The sequence below is a fragment of the Trichechus manatus genome, unplaced genomic scaffold (assembly GCF_000243295.1).
Source record: "Trichechus manatus latirostris isolate Lorelei unplaced genomic scaffold, TriManLat1.0 scaffold00327, whole genome shotgun sequence".
In the NCBI taxonomy this organism is placed as follows: Eukaryota; Metazoa; Chordata; class Mammalia; order Sirenia; family Trichechidae; genus Trichechus; species Trichechus manatus.
This window is the reverse complement of record NW_004444263.1, coordinates 759558-771908: the sequence shown is the minus strand read 5'-3', so window position 1 is coordinate 771908 and position 12351 is coordinate 759558. Positions and strand designations below refer to the sequence as shown.

Here is a 12351-nt window from a genome sequence, read left to right as displayed (position 1 = left end):
AATGGGTAAGTCAGACAAAGCTCTACCATTAGTGATGACTTTAATCATTCTTTCTGGAATTACTTAGGCAGTTGGTCCACCTGTCTAAAAATATCACTCTGTGGTGTGATGGATCACTTTTGTGTGGCCCTTATAGCCGTGGTTTTGTAACTCCCACCCAAGTGATCGGGCAGGACTGTGTGATAGGGTAATTGTGGCCCACAAAAGAGATTGGTCAGTTTTGCCATTCCCCTGGTCTTGAAATGAGCCATCCCAGAGGAAGGAGGGAGAAGATCCCACCACCACCAAGGGAGAAACAGCCAAGAGCCCTAGCATCCTTTGGACCTGGGATCCCTGCACTGAGAAATTCCTGCACCCAGGAGACAGAGAGCAAGCTGTAACCCTCAAGATGGTGAGAAGCAGTGGCAAGAGAGACCAAGCAGCAGAGAGTTGGAAGCAGGAGACAGCACGGTGGGCTTCCTGGCCCACAGAGAGAGAAAGCTGAGAACCTTTGGGCAGGGGCATAGGGCCAGGGAGACGCATGCCTATGAGCATGGCTGGGAAGAGTCTGTCCTGATGGAAGAACTGTATCCTTGAGTGTTCCTGAGCCTGAACTGTAAACTGTTACTACCCTAATAAACCCCCTTAATGGTAAGTATTGTCTGTGAGTTCTGTGTGGCCATTGCAATGAGTTATCGAACCCAGCACAGAAGTAGAGAGAGCTGTGGGAGGGATGGTTTGTGTTAGAGATGGCAGACACGGCAGAGAGAGGAAGCGTGTCTGACCTTCGCCTCATAGGAATCAGCCTTGGGCAGTTGATTTTTTTTTCTTTTAATCTAATTTGTTTTTTCTTGTGCTTTAAATGAAAGCTTACAGAACAAATTAGTTTCTCATTAAACAATTAATAAACATACTGTTTTGTGACCTTGACTGCCAACGCCACGACGTGTCCACCCTCTCCCCTTCTTGACCTTGGGTTCCCCATTACCAGCTTTCCCGTTTCCTCCTGCCTTCTCGTCCTTGCCCAAGGACTATGTGCCCATTTAGTCTAGTTTTATTCTATGGGCCTGTCTAACCTTCGGCTGAAGAGTGAACCTCAGGAGTGGCTTCAATACTGAGTTAAAAGCGTGTCTGCGGGCCATACTCTCAGGGTTTCTCCAGTCTCTGTCAGACCAGTAAGTCTGTTTTTTTTTTTTATGAGTTAGAATTTTGTTCTACATTTTTCTCCAACTCTGTTCAGGACCTTCTATTGTGATGCCTGTCAGAGCAGTTGGTGGTGGTAGCCGGGCACCATTTAGTTGTGCTGGACTGTCTGGTGGAGGCTGTGGTAGTTGTGGTCCGTTAGTGTTTTGGACTCATCTTTCCCTTGTGTCTTTGGTTTTCTTCATTCTCCCTTGCTCCAGACAGGGTGGGAGCAGTGGAGTATCTCATATGGTTGGGCTGCTAATCTTGATTTTCCTTCCCCCTTGTGCAGTTAGAGGAGGTCAGGCACTGCCCCCACACCATTTTTACACACTTCTATTTGTGTGGATAAAATCCTATCATCTGCATACCTTTCCTTTCTCACTTCTTCAAAGGAATATGCCCGTAGCTCATCCAAAAGTAATATAGTGTCATAAAGGTACAAGCTAAATGAAAAGGGGGATAAATATGACAGATAATATCTTAACACATTGTTATTTTTAGTTGCTGTCCAGTCGATTCTGACTCATAGTGACCCCAGGTGTTACAAAGTAGAACTGCTCCATAGGGTTTGCTTGGCTGTAATCTTAATGGAAATAGATCGCCAGGGCTTTTCTTCTGCACTATGACCGGGTGGGTTCAAACCTCCAACTTTTAGGTAACCAATCAAGCGCCAATAATTTGCACCACCTAGGGACATTATATTAACGCATTTTGTTGTTGTTGCTGCGTTCTGTCCAGTTGATTCCTACTCATAGTGACCCTAAAGGACAGAGTACAACTGCCCCACAGGGTTTCCTAGGCTGTAATGTTTACAGGAGAAGATTGCCAGGTCTTTTCTACCACAGAGTTGCTGCTGGATTCAAACCACTGAACTTTCAGTTAGCAGCCAAGCACTTAACCATTGTGCCACGAGAGCTCCTTATATTAACACATAGAGCATATAGAGCATACTTAAAACTCAACAAAGACCCCGATAAATATATTGCCCATGACATTATTGTGGGAGTGAAACTTTTTAATAAATTTTTAAGTGTCTCAAGTACCTTTTCCCACATACTGTAAGAAATTCTGTGCCATTCTCTAAGCAACATTATGGTTTACAGGCTTATATCAGTTCAGGGTCCAGTAAGGAGACAGAAACTGTATCAGTCTTTTGAAGAGAGAAAATTTTAATGTAAAAAATTATTGACTAACAGCACAATATATATTCTTCTCTAGTGCATATAGACCATTCTCCAGAAGAGACCATATCTTAGGGCACAAAGCAAGTCTCAGTAAATTTAAAAAGATTGAAATCATACAACGTATCTTTTCTGACCACAGTGCAATGAAACTAGAACTTTGTAAGAGAAAGAAAATTGGAATATATAAAATATGTGGAAGTTTCACAACAGACTACTAAACAAGAAACGAGTTAAAAAATTATTAAATAGGAAAATGTTCTTAACTACTGAAAGAGGTAAAAGAAAGTTCTAAAGAATACAGAAATAGCAGATATAGGAAACAGCCACTACCTCTAGGGCTGAGACAGAGTACCCATGAAAGGAAGAAATTTGGGAGCAGGCCCCCTGACAACACTGACATCCAGAGCTCATTGGAAAAAGAGGAATAGGGGCCCAATGGATGATGAAGTTTGCTAACATGCCACAGGCCAAGGCTGGTGCCAAAAACCTCCTATTGGGGTACTGGTGACACTCCCTGGGAAGCTACCCTCTGGGTGCTAGTAAGACTCCCTGGAAAGCATCAAGAAGCAATTGCAGACAAATTCACCAAAAGGTGAGCAAAACTGGGCCTCCACACTATAGGATAAAGAAGAAAAGCCCAGAACCAGGAAGAGAAGTTTCTTCTCTGCTATATTTTGCAGTGTATCTCCAGTGTCCTGATAAGTGTCTAATATTGTGCCCAGTGGCAAAGAAGAAATGTTTACAAGGTCCAGCTGCAGTATCACAAGGCAGGGCAAAGACAGTGTGAATTTGGAACTGAGACGCAATAAAATGGTAATAGGCACTTTGGTTACTCAGCTCTCATATACATCATTTTACACACATTTGAACTTCCACGCAACAAAACTACTCTATTTTCCCACCTATCCTTACGAAAAAGGATATCAAAACAAAAAACTTTTTTTCATAAAAAGTTCCCGTCATTATATCCACCACCACTATTTACTCCTTAAAATCAGTCACAGTTCATTGGATATTCTGTTATCATATTCTGTACAATAAATGTAACCTCCAACAACTTGTACATAAAATAATAAGGGGAGAGAAGAAAATATGGTTTATATATACAAATAAACAGGTACACATGAGAACCCAAATTAAATTATGCAAAGCTGTTATACTCCTTGTTTCTCCAACTGGCCACAAAATTAGAGTTGATATCTATGACTTCTACTTCTCATTCCTTGTTTCCCCCACCCTCATTCAGAACCTCAGCTGGTCAGAGTACCTGGTGGAATGAATACACCTTCATTCTTGAAGGGTCTCAGTACTCAATAGTCCTGTCCCTTTTTGGTTGCTGTGCTTTTCCATTTACCTCTAGCATTGGACTTGGAAGTACTAAGAGGCAATACACTGATAACTGAGACAATGCTCATGCCAAGGCTCTCTGCAATTGCCTGCTCCGGAAAATTCTCCTGTCCATTTACATCTTAATTTGGCTAGTATTTCTCTTCTTTCCACCTAGTGTTGACCAAAAGAGGAACCAGATCCTTCTTCTTAATTTCCTGAATTAACGCAACACAGTATTTTCATGGGTAACAGAAATATACAGCAGATTTGAGAAAATAGGTGTGTTTCAGCCATCCAAGAATAAGTATATGAAGTGAATATTAGACAACTCCCATCTTAGAAGTCCGCCAACCAACCATATCCCTGGAAAATTTTGAATATGCACATTTTCTGATCAGATTGCCTAGGTTCCCTCCAAAGTAGAGCTAGGGCCCTACACTCTAAACAGAATCAAGTTGGATAAAGCAAACTTTATACTGCAGAGGGATTCAGCCCCTGTCCTTTCATATACAAACAGTATAAAATGTTCACAAAGTATTTTTCATCACCAAAGTAAAATGACTTCCCATAGCCAAATTCTACCTACACTCAACCAGCTCAAACAAGTCGTATTTTTTTCCTTTAGCTATAGAAGCACAAAACATGAACTGGCAGTTCTCAGAGCCACATAGTCCCCCAGCAGTCTGCAGCCAAAAGCACAAATGCATGACTCCCAGTGTCTTCCAGCACTCACCTCAGAGTCTTTCACTTCGGGGAGTCTGTAGCTCCAAGAAAAGCATAGTGAGGGAACAGGGACAGTGATGTGTCCCTATGGAGGCACAGCCTTGGAGTTGTGGGGGAGTAATGGAGATTCAGGCCCTGGGAGAACACCATCCCCACCAGAGCCAGAGCTCAACCCCTCCCCTGAAGGGCTCAGTAGCTCATTCAAAGAAGAAGGAGATTTGTTAAGGGACACAGGGAGCCCCTTGGGCCCACCTACCATGGAGCGGATGGTCAGGGACATGTATCTTGACTTTAACATGAAATATGGAAAGAGGGTCCCAGAGAAGGAAGCCTCAGAGAAGGAGAAAATGTGGGACATATCACTCATGTTGTAAAAAGAGATATCGCCACCATCGTAGTCCAGAAAAATTCCCACCTTGAAGGGAAACTTCCTAAGGGTTAGCATTGTCGGAGGAGTAGTACAGGCGAAACACTTACCTGCATGCCATTCCACAACCCAGAACCCCTCTTCTGGGCACTGTCTAAACCAGCCTTTCCTATCGACATCTTCCCTACAGACCCCCACAGCACATTCAGTTATGCATCTACCTCTGCCTACCACCTCCCAGTAACATCGCCCTGAAGTGATGCCCTTAAGACCCAACACACTGTATCTGTCATTGTCCGGTTTGTCACAGGTGGCCTTCCAGGTCAGACGCATGTTTTTATAAGAGAGGGACAGGTTGGGATGGGCCGAACGTGGATCCAGAGTGACAGACCCTGTAAAGAGAGTTACCAAATCAGGCAAGGCCCTCCCCTGCCCCATAACAAGGGCACAAAACCACTTTCCCTCAAAGCTACCTAGTGGCATGAGGAGGGGGCTAAGCTTCCAGAACTGAGACCTAGTGATTCAAGTCCCCAGCCTTCCAAGCAGGAGAAGAAACCAAAAGATTGATATGGGGGTAAGATCCATCACAGTGCCCTTGAGGACCAGCCTGGATTCCAGGGGCTCAGGGATATCTATTTCGCATCCAGGATCAGCTACACCCTTTAGCACCAGCTACACGACTGTCCCCTCCACCACCCACACCACCACCATCAATGGTGCCTGTATCTGTATTACCATAGACAACTGAAAGGGAGGCTAGAAGCCATGGGGCAGGCAAAAGGAGCTCCCAGAAAGAACTCTTGAGTCACTCACAGGTCTGGAACTGCTCCTTCCGCCAATCTATAAGAGAACCACACATTTCATATCAGGGAATTGCAGACTTTACACATCAGGAGCAGCACCTTTTCTTACAAAACATAGTGATGCAGGAGTTATGGGGGAAACGTTTTGGAAACATTGAACTGATGTATTTATTTCTGTTTTTCTCTCACACACCCACAACCCTCAACCTTTGCATGAAATTTTGCAGCCTTCCCATTAAGGCTAAACTATAAGGCTTAGCACCCAAGGACTGAGAGGCTGGATACCTACCTGAACAAAAGGTCATTGCTCAGCTTTAACTATCAAATTATGCTTTCTCAATTCCTAGCCAGCAACTACATTTCAACCAATGCTCTGCTGAGAAAGAATTGAGGAGATCAAAATTGCCAAGGCCTCCATTTACTTATCAAGAGCTGATTGAGCTGAATTTGTAGGATGCCTCTAAACAATAGATAGAGAGAATTAAAACGGACTGAGCTGAACTTACAGAATGACTATAAGCCATGAGTGAAGAGAATTCAGGATATGGCAGAAGTTGACTCAAGTTAGGAGACAATGAGAGATTTCTAAGAAAGGGAGAAAGAGAAGCTCAAAGCAGGAAACATGTAAATACAGTAAGAGGTCAGACTTTAGTGGCTTGTCTTTCTTTTTTCATAGAGTGATGGGAGCAAAAATACACGCATAGCCATGGGAGAACCCAAAAATATTGGATCTAGTCATCTGCTTCCTCCAGTAGCCCAGAGACATCATAATCTTCCAGGAGAAACCCCATTGTGGCAGGCAGAATACTGGCACCCAAAGATGTCTATATCCTAACTCCCAGCACCTGTGAATACGTTACCATACCTGTTTCCCCTCCCTACATGCTCACTAATTCAACAGACATTGGCAGGATTAAATCTGCCAAGTCCAGTCAAATGCAATCCATCTGGATGGAGAACTGCCTAAAATTCCTCAATACCCCCTTAAACCCTGAGGCCATAAAAGGGTTACCACACATTAGCAAGGATTTCTTACAGAAGGGATTGATAATCCCCTGGACCAGTCCATGTAACACTCCTGTGTTCCGGGTACAAAAACTTAATAATCAAGATTGAAGATTTGGTCAAGATTTAAGAGCAACAAATCAAAGAATGATATCTAGATTTCCTGTAGTCCCTAACCCCCATTTATTATTAGCTAACATACCTGTTGAAGCCACTTTCTTTACAGTAGTAAAAATAACTTTACAGATGTGATAAAGATTAAGGACCTTGAGATGAGGAGACTATCCTGGATGATCCAGGTGGGCCAATCGAATCACATGCATGCTTAAAAGTAAAGACTTTTCCCAGCTTTGGTCAAGAAAAGAGGGATAATGAAAGCAGGGACAGAAAGTTGCTGTGTTACTCCCTTTGAAGATAAAGGAATGGGAACACAAGCGAAGGAATGTGGGCAGCCTCTAGAAGCTAAAAAAACAAGACCCTCTGGAAAGGAAGGCAGCCTTGTCCATACTTTGATTTTAGCCCAGTAGATGCAGGTTGGACTTTTGACCTATAGAACTATAACATAATAACTTTGTATTGTTTTAAGCCCCTAAATTAGAGGTAATTTCTTATGGCAGAAAATAAAAAACTAATACGCTCACATTCAACATGCAGCAGGGGCACTGGCAGAGGAAGTATCTTGAGAGTATCATGATCTGCATATGGAAAGCTGAAGACCCAGAAATTTTCACATGCTCTGATGGGAGGTGGGGGGACACAACAATGCCCAGAGAACCAGGAAGGACTAGGGTCAGGAGGTACGGAGTTAGGAGGAACAAGCAGTATAGTACATCTATTTTCCAATCAGAGACAAGTGACTAAGACCATGGACTCCACTCCAGAGAAGAGGGTCACCAATAATGTCCCCAACGGCCAGATGAGACCTGCTCCTCCTCAACAGACACCAACACAAAGGTCTTAGGATCAGATCAGACCAGCCAGCCCAGGACAAGAACTTAAAATGAAACAAACAGAGAGCACAGACATTCCTCTCTGCCACTGCGCTAAAGCCCTATAATCTTCAACTCACATAATCCATGGGGGAAGAAGAAAGGCAGATTGCTGACCAAAGCAAAGCTTATATATGTTGTAAGGCCATGAGATGTCTTCAATGGCAGAGCTTTTGCCTCTGTGGAGGATAGAAATCTATGTGGAGACTAAAACAAAATGTAGAAACTGATGACATTTCTGCCAAGTCCAGAGAACATGGCCAATATCTGGTCTCACAGGGCAATTATTTAAGACATTAGGTAACCTAAACTTGAGAGATAATAACTAGCTTGTTTATTTAACTTTTTGTGTAACTAACACTCTTAGAATAGCCTACATTCCACACAAGCTGGTGTCGCCAGGCACTGACCCCTCAGACCTGCGTCGTTTCTCTTCTTAGTCAAACACAATTCTGAGGAAGAAAGGATTTCAAGAGACATTTTGACGAATATTGAAAGACTCATCGAAACCACTTGGACTTCCCTGGCTTCCTTTGTTCCTTGGTGTCATGGATTGAGTTGTGTCCCCCAAAAATATCTGTCAGCTTGGCTGGGTCATGATTCCCAGTATTGTATGATTGTGTTATCTGATGTGATTTCCTTATGTGTTGTAAACTCTATTTCTATGATGAGATTATATGTGATCTCCTTATGTGTTGTAAATTCTATCACTGTGATGAGGTTGTACTGATGAGGTTGACAAGATTAGTGTCTTCATGCAATCTCTTTTGAGATATAAAAGAGAGAAGTGAGCAGAGACACATGGGAACCTCATACCACCGGAAGCAGAGCACGTCCTGAGGTTCCTGCCCAGAGAAGCTCCCAGACCAAAGGAAGATTGATGACGTTGACCTTGCTCCAGAGCCGACAGAGAAAGCGTTCCCCTGGAGTGCCCTGAATTTGGACTTGTAGCCTACTGGACTGTGAGAGAATAAACTTCTCTTTGCTAAAGCCATCCACTGGTTGTATTTCTGTTAGAGAAGCACTAGATGACAGAGACACTTGGACTATAAAAACCTCAGACTGTCTAATCTCAGGAGCAATACCCAGTCTCATACTGTGTGTTGTTCAATTCGCAAATTGTATGATCGACAAATAAATCTCCAGCATTGTTTTAACTTTGTTTGGACTCTTAGAAATTATTCAACACCTCCGAAGGGTAGAGACTAAGGAACAAGATTTGATCATTTATAGAAATAAGTAAATGCCATATTTTTTGCATGTGTGATGTGTAAATATGTGATCCATCCCCACTTTCCAGGCTCATTCAGCTATATTGGCATTTCTGTCTTTGTTGATTTGCTTCATGGAAATAACACCACATACAATGGTCAGGCTCATCCACTTGTCCCCTTAGAGAAAAGTGAGCTTTTGTTTTCCTTGCTTTTCACAAAGGCATTAGTTGATACCCAACTATAATTTTCTATACCATAATTGCTACAGATTATCAAAGAAGAAGGAGAAGAACAAGCAAGAGGAGGGGTAAAGAGAACTGATATTTACTTTGAAATTCTAAATATATCAAGCACTTTGCTATGGACTTTAATACACTCATTACTTCATTTCACAGCAAATCTTTAAGTTACATATTATTCTTTCAATTTTACAAATAAGAGGATATCGGACATTTGTTCAGCTCACACTATGAACCTATCGATACGAAAATGATGATTCTAGTGTAATGGTGGTGTTTGTCCTTACAAAACAAAAGGATATACAAGATGTACATTAAAATACTGGATGAAGACTTCAATTCAGCAAAGAAGGAGGAGATAGTAAAAGAAGATAATCTACTCTATGTTCCACATTGTTTACAACGATCCTCATTGTTTACAAATAAATCCTTGAGAGAACCAGTAAGATTCATGAAGTGGACTCCTCACACAACTGGTCCTCAGATCTCCTGGCTCCCGTGGCTCACACCTCTCTGTCTCTCAGGACCCATTTCCCTGACTCAGAACAGAAACATCTAGAGCAGGGAAAGGGAGTGTTACACATGCCCAGAGGGCACACATCCTGAACTCGCCCCAGTGAAAACAGGTCCTCTGGATAACCCTTCATTGCACGAAGGCCTCCCATCCACTGGAAGATTGGCATGATCTTATGGCTAAAAACAAATGCAATCCTTACTGAAATCTCTCAAAGAGGTGTTAGGGAGTTGATTACATGTCATGCACCCAAATGACCTGCAAACCATCTGTGCAACTCCCCAGATCCAACCACCATAAATAAGAACTTTGGCCTCTCTTTGACCATTCTGGTCTGCCTAAAACCTCCACAAGGTGTCTCCCACACTCTCCTTTACTTTTCTTATCTCCTCTCCCCTTCCCCACCTATTCTTTTCTTCCCTGATTTGCTCCCCATTCTCTCTCTTGTAAATAATTTTAATTTCTCTAGGTTTCTCCTTTTGCAGTCTTTAATCATTACCCCTAACTAGCTCAACCTAGGACTCAGCCCATTAGGCAAATACAGAATTCTCCTAAAAGGGGAGATAATGGCTATGAACAATTATACATTACATTTTTGTTCTTGTTACACATACACAGAATTTTTCATATATTTTCAGGTGGTTCACAGACCCCAATCCAGGGGCCCATCCATAAATATCTTGAGGTACCTGAACCCCAGATTCAGAACATCTGCTCTAAAGCGACTATTTCTTCTGCAACCAAGAAGACTTACAGGAAGAAACTCAACAAGGGCATGGAGTCAGAGCATGAGGAAGCAAAGAGAAGACCAATAGCCACAGGACCAAAAAGAAATGGGAAAATCAAAACTGGATCCAAAAAGATAGGATTCTCAGGGCTAGAGGCATCTAGAACCAAGGACTCCCTAAGGAACATCTGAAGCCTCAGCGGGCAAGTGTCGTTTCTGAAACCTTCTGGAGACCAGCAATGCCTGACCTGCACAGTTATTACCCTGCTCCTGTCCCTCCTGACAACTGAACTCTCCATTGTCACTGATAGCACTAACTGGAAGTATGAAGTGAACAACATGTTTTCAGCGAGTGTTGCTAACCTGAACAGTAGCCTGCAGTAGAGAAAGGACCCCTACAGGAGGCAGATCTGTGTACTCAAGGAGGAGTCGCTGCAGTCTCAAGGGAGAGGCTACGAAAGTGATAAGGAGAGCAGAGATTCCAGTCTTATCCTGCTGTGGGGTCCACTGATACAGGAAGGGCCAGGCTGAGGCAGAGCCCCTGGGGCTGAGGGAGGTAAGACCACAGAAAAATTAGAGTCTCTTACCTGCATACAACTGGGCCTTCCTCCAGGCTGAAAGAGAACACACCCTGTTGAGACTGCAGCCAGATTCAGTGTGAAATGACTGGCTACCATCCTCCCTTCTGTCCTAAGGGTGTGCCTATCCAGAGGGAGACAGATGCTGGAAAAGAGATGAACTCCTGCAGCATGCAAAGCTGGCCAGGGATGGTGGGAAAGTCCCGTGACCACAGGTCAGGAAGCCGAGATTACAGTCCAAGTTCCACACCATCCTGCTGCTGCTGTGGGACTTCGGACAAGTCACTTAGCTGTTCTGTGCCTCAAGAACCTCAAAAACTCCTGTTCTACCTGCATTCCACTAAGAATTAAAAAAAAAGTGATGATATTTTGAAGAATAAAATATTAATTATTCCATAATTGTAAGAAAGCATTGTTATAACCAGTCCTTTTCTGCAAATGTATTTCTGGAAAATATCTATTCCCTCCAAAGGGGGCAATGAAAAAGGACAAAGGTACATGGCCAGGACCAGGGTAAAAGCGGCCAACCATTTTGGAAAAAAATATTTCTAGAGATAATAACACCTGTATCCTGGGGAGCACTCAGCTCATATTATCACATTTCCCTACTTCCTCATTCCGGTCCTCTCCCCATCACTTTTCCATCAGCACCTGCAGGAGCCTGAGAGGACTGACACCCTCGGAGAAGAGGATTCTTGGGAAACCAGTAAGTCACACCCCTAAACTTAGTGACCCCATTTATTTATGTAGCTCCTTAAAGGAAATCCCTGAGCATCTGCCTTTTGCTTCCGGGTGCAGAATGAGAGCTTTGTGTATTGAAGGCTAGAAAACTAACAATACAGTGGACAGACAGGGGCTGGAATGAGAAAACCCACAATGCATTACAGATTCCAGGGATCAAGACCACACCAGAGCTGTAGCGATGTAACAGGTGCCCAGGGGCAATCTCTTAGTTGCCCCCACCCCATTCAAGCTCCCAGGGGCGGTCTCTAATTTGCACCCCACCTCACCCCCGATTTCAAGATGAATAGATGTTGATAGCGGTGACACCTCAGCAGAAACACCCACACCCTCTTGTCTGGCTGCCTCAGTCAGGCACCTTTCATGTTTGTGGTGCCTGGGAATGTCATTCCACACCTCTTCTGTGCCGGCTTGGACTTGCGCCCCAGGAGGGGGGGAGCAAGTGCTCCCCTCTGCCCTCCCCCCTCACTAAGTCTCTGCACCACCCTCAGGGTCCCACCACTGGGAGGGAAGCAGAGGCCCAGATCATAGAGCCCCAGGAGCAGGATTCCTCCCCCACCACCTTTCACTTCTGCCCCCATGGAATGAGGTCCTCATGTCTATGCCAGAGAGACATGGGGAGATGGGACACCTGGGCACAGGTGGGACGGGAGACCCAGGGACATCTAGAGAGTTACTCACCAGCCTGGTAAACAGCCTTCCTCCCGTCTGCAAGGCAACACACAGGAAATGAGGTGAGCTAAGAGCACTAATGTCTCCCAAATGGGACACAGA

General features: G+C 43.8%; 1 long non-coding RNA gene across 1 annotated transcript; it reads right to left on the bottom strand.

Annotated features, from left to right (window-relative positions):
* Window positions 1–1951: 1951 nt before the first annotated feature.
* On the bottom strand, window positions 1952–12286 carry LOC111819234 (uncharacterized). Its single transcript, XR_002822977.1, has 4 exons — window positions 12259–12286; window positions 10846–10872; window positions 5581–5607; window positions 1952–5159 (listed from the first exon to the last, which is right to left on the bottom strand). It is a non-coding gene; the product is annotated as an uncharacterized LOC111819234 (long non-coding RNA).
* Window positions 12287–12351: the final 65 nt, after the last annotated feature.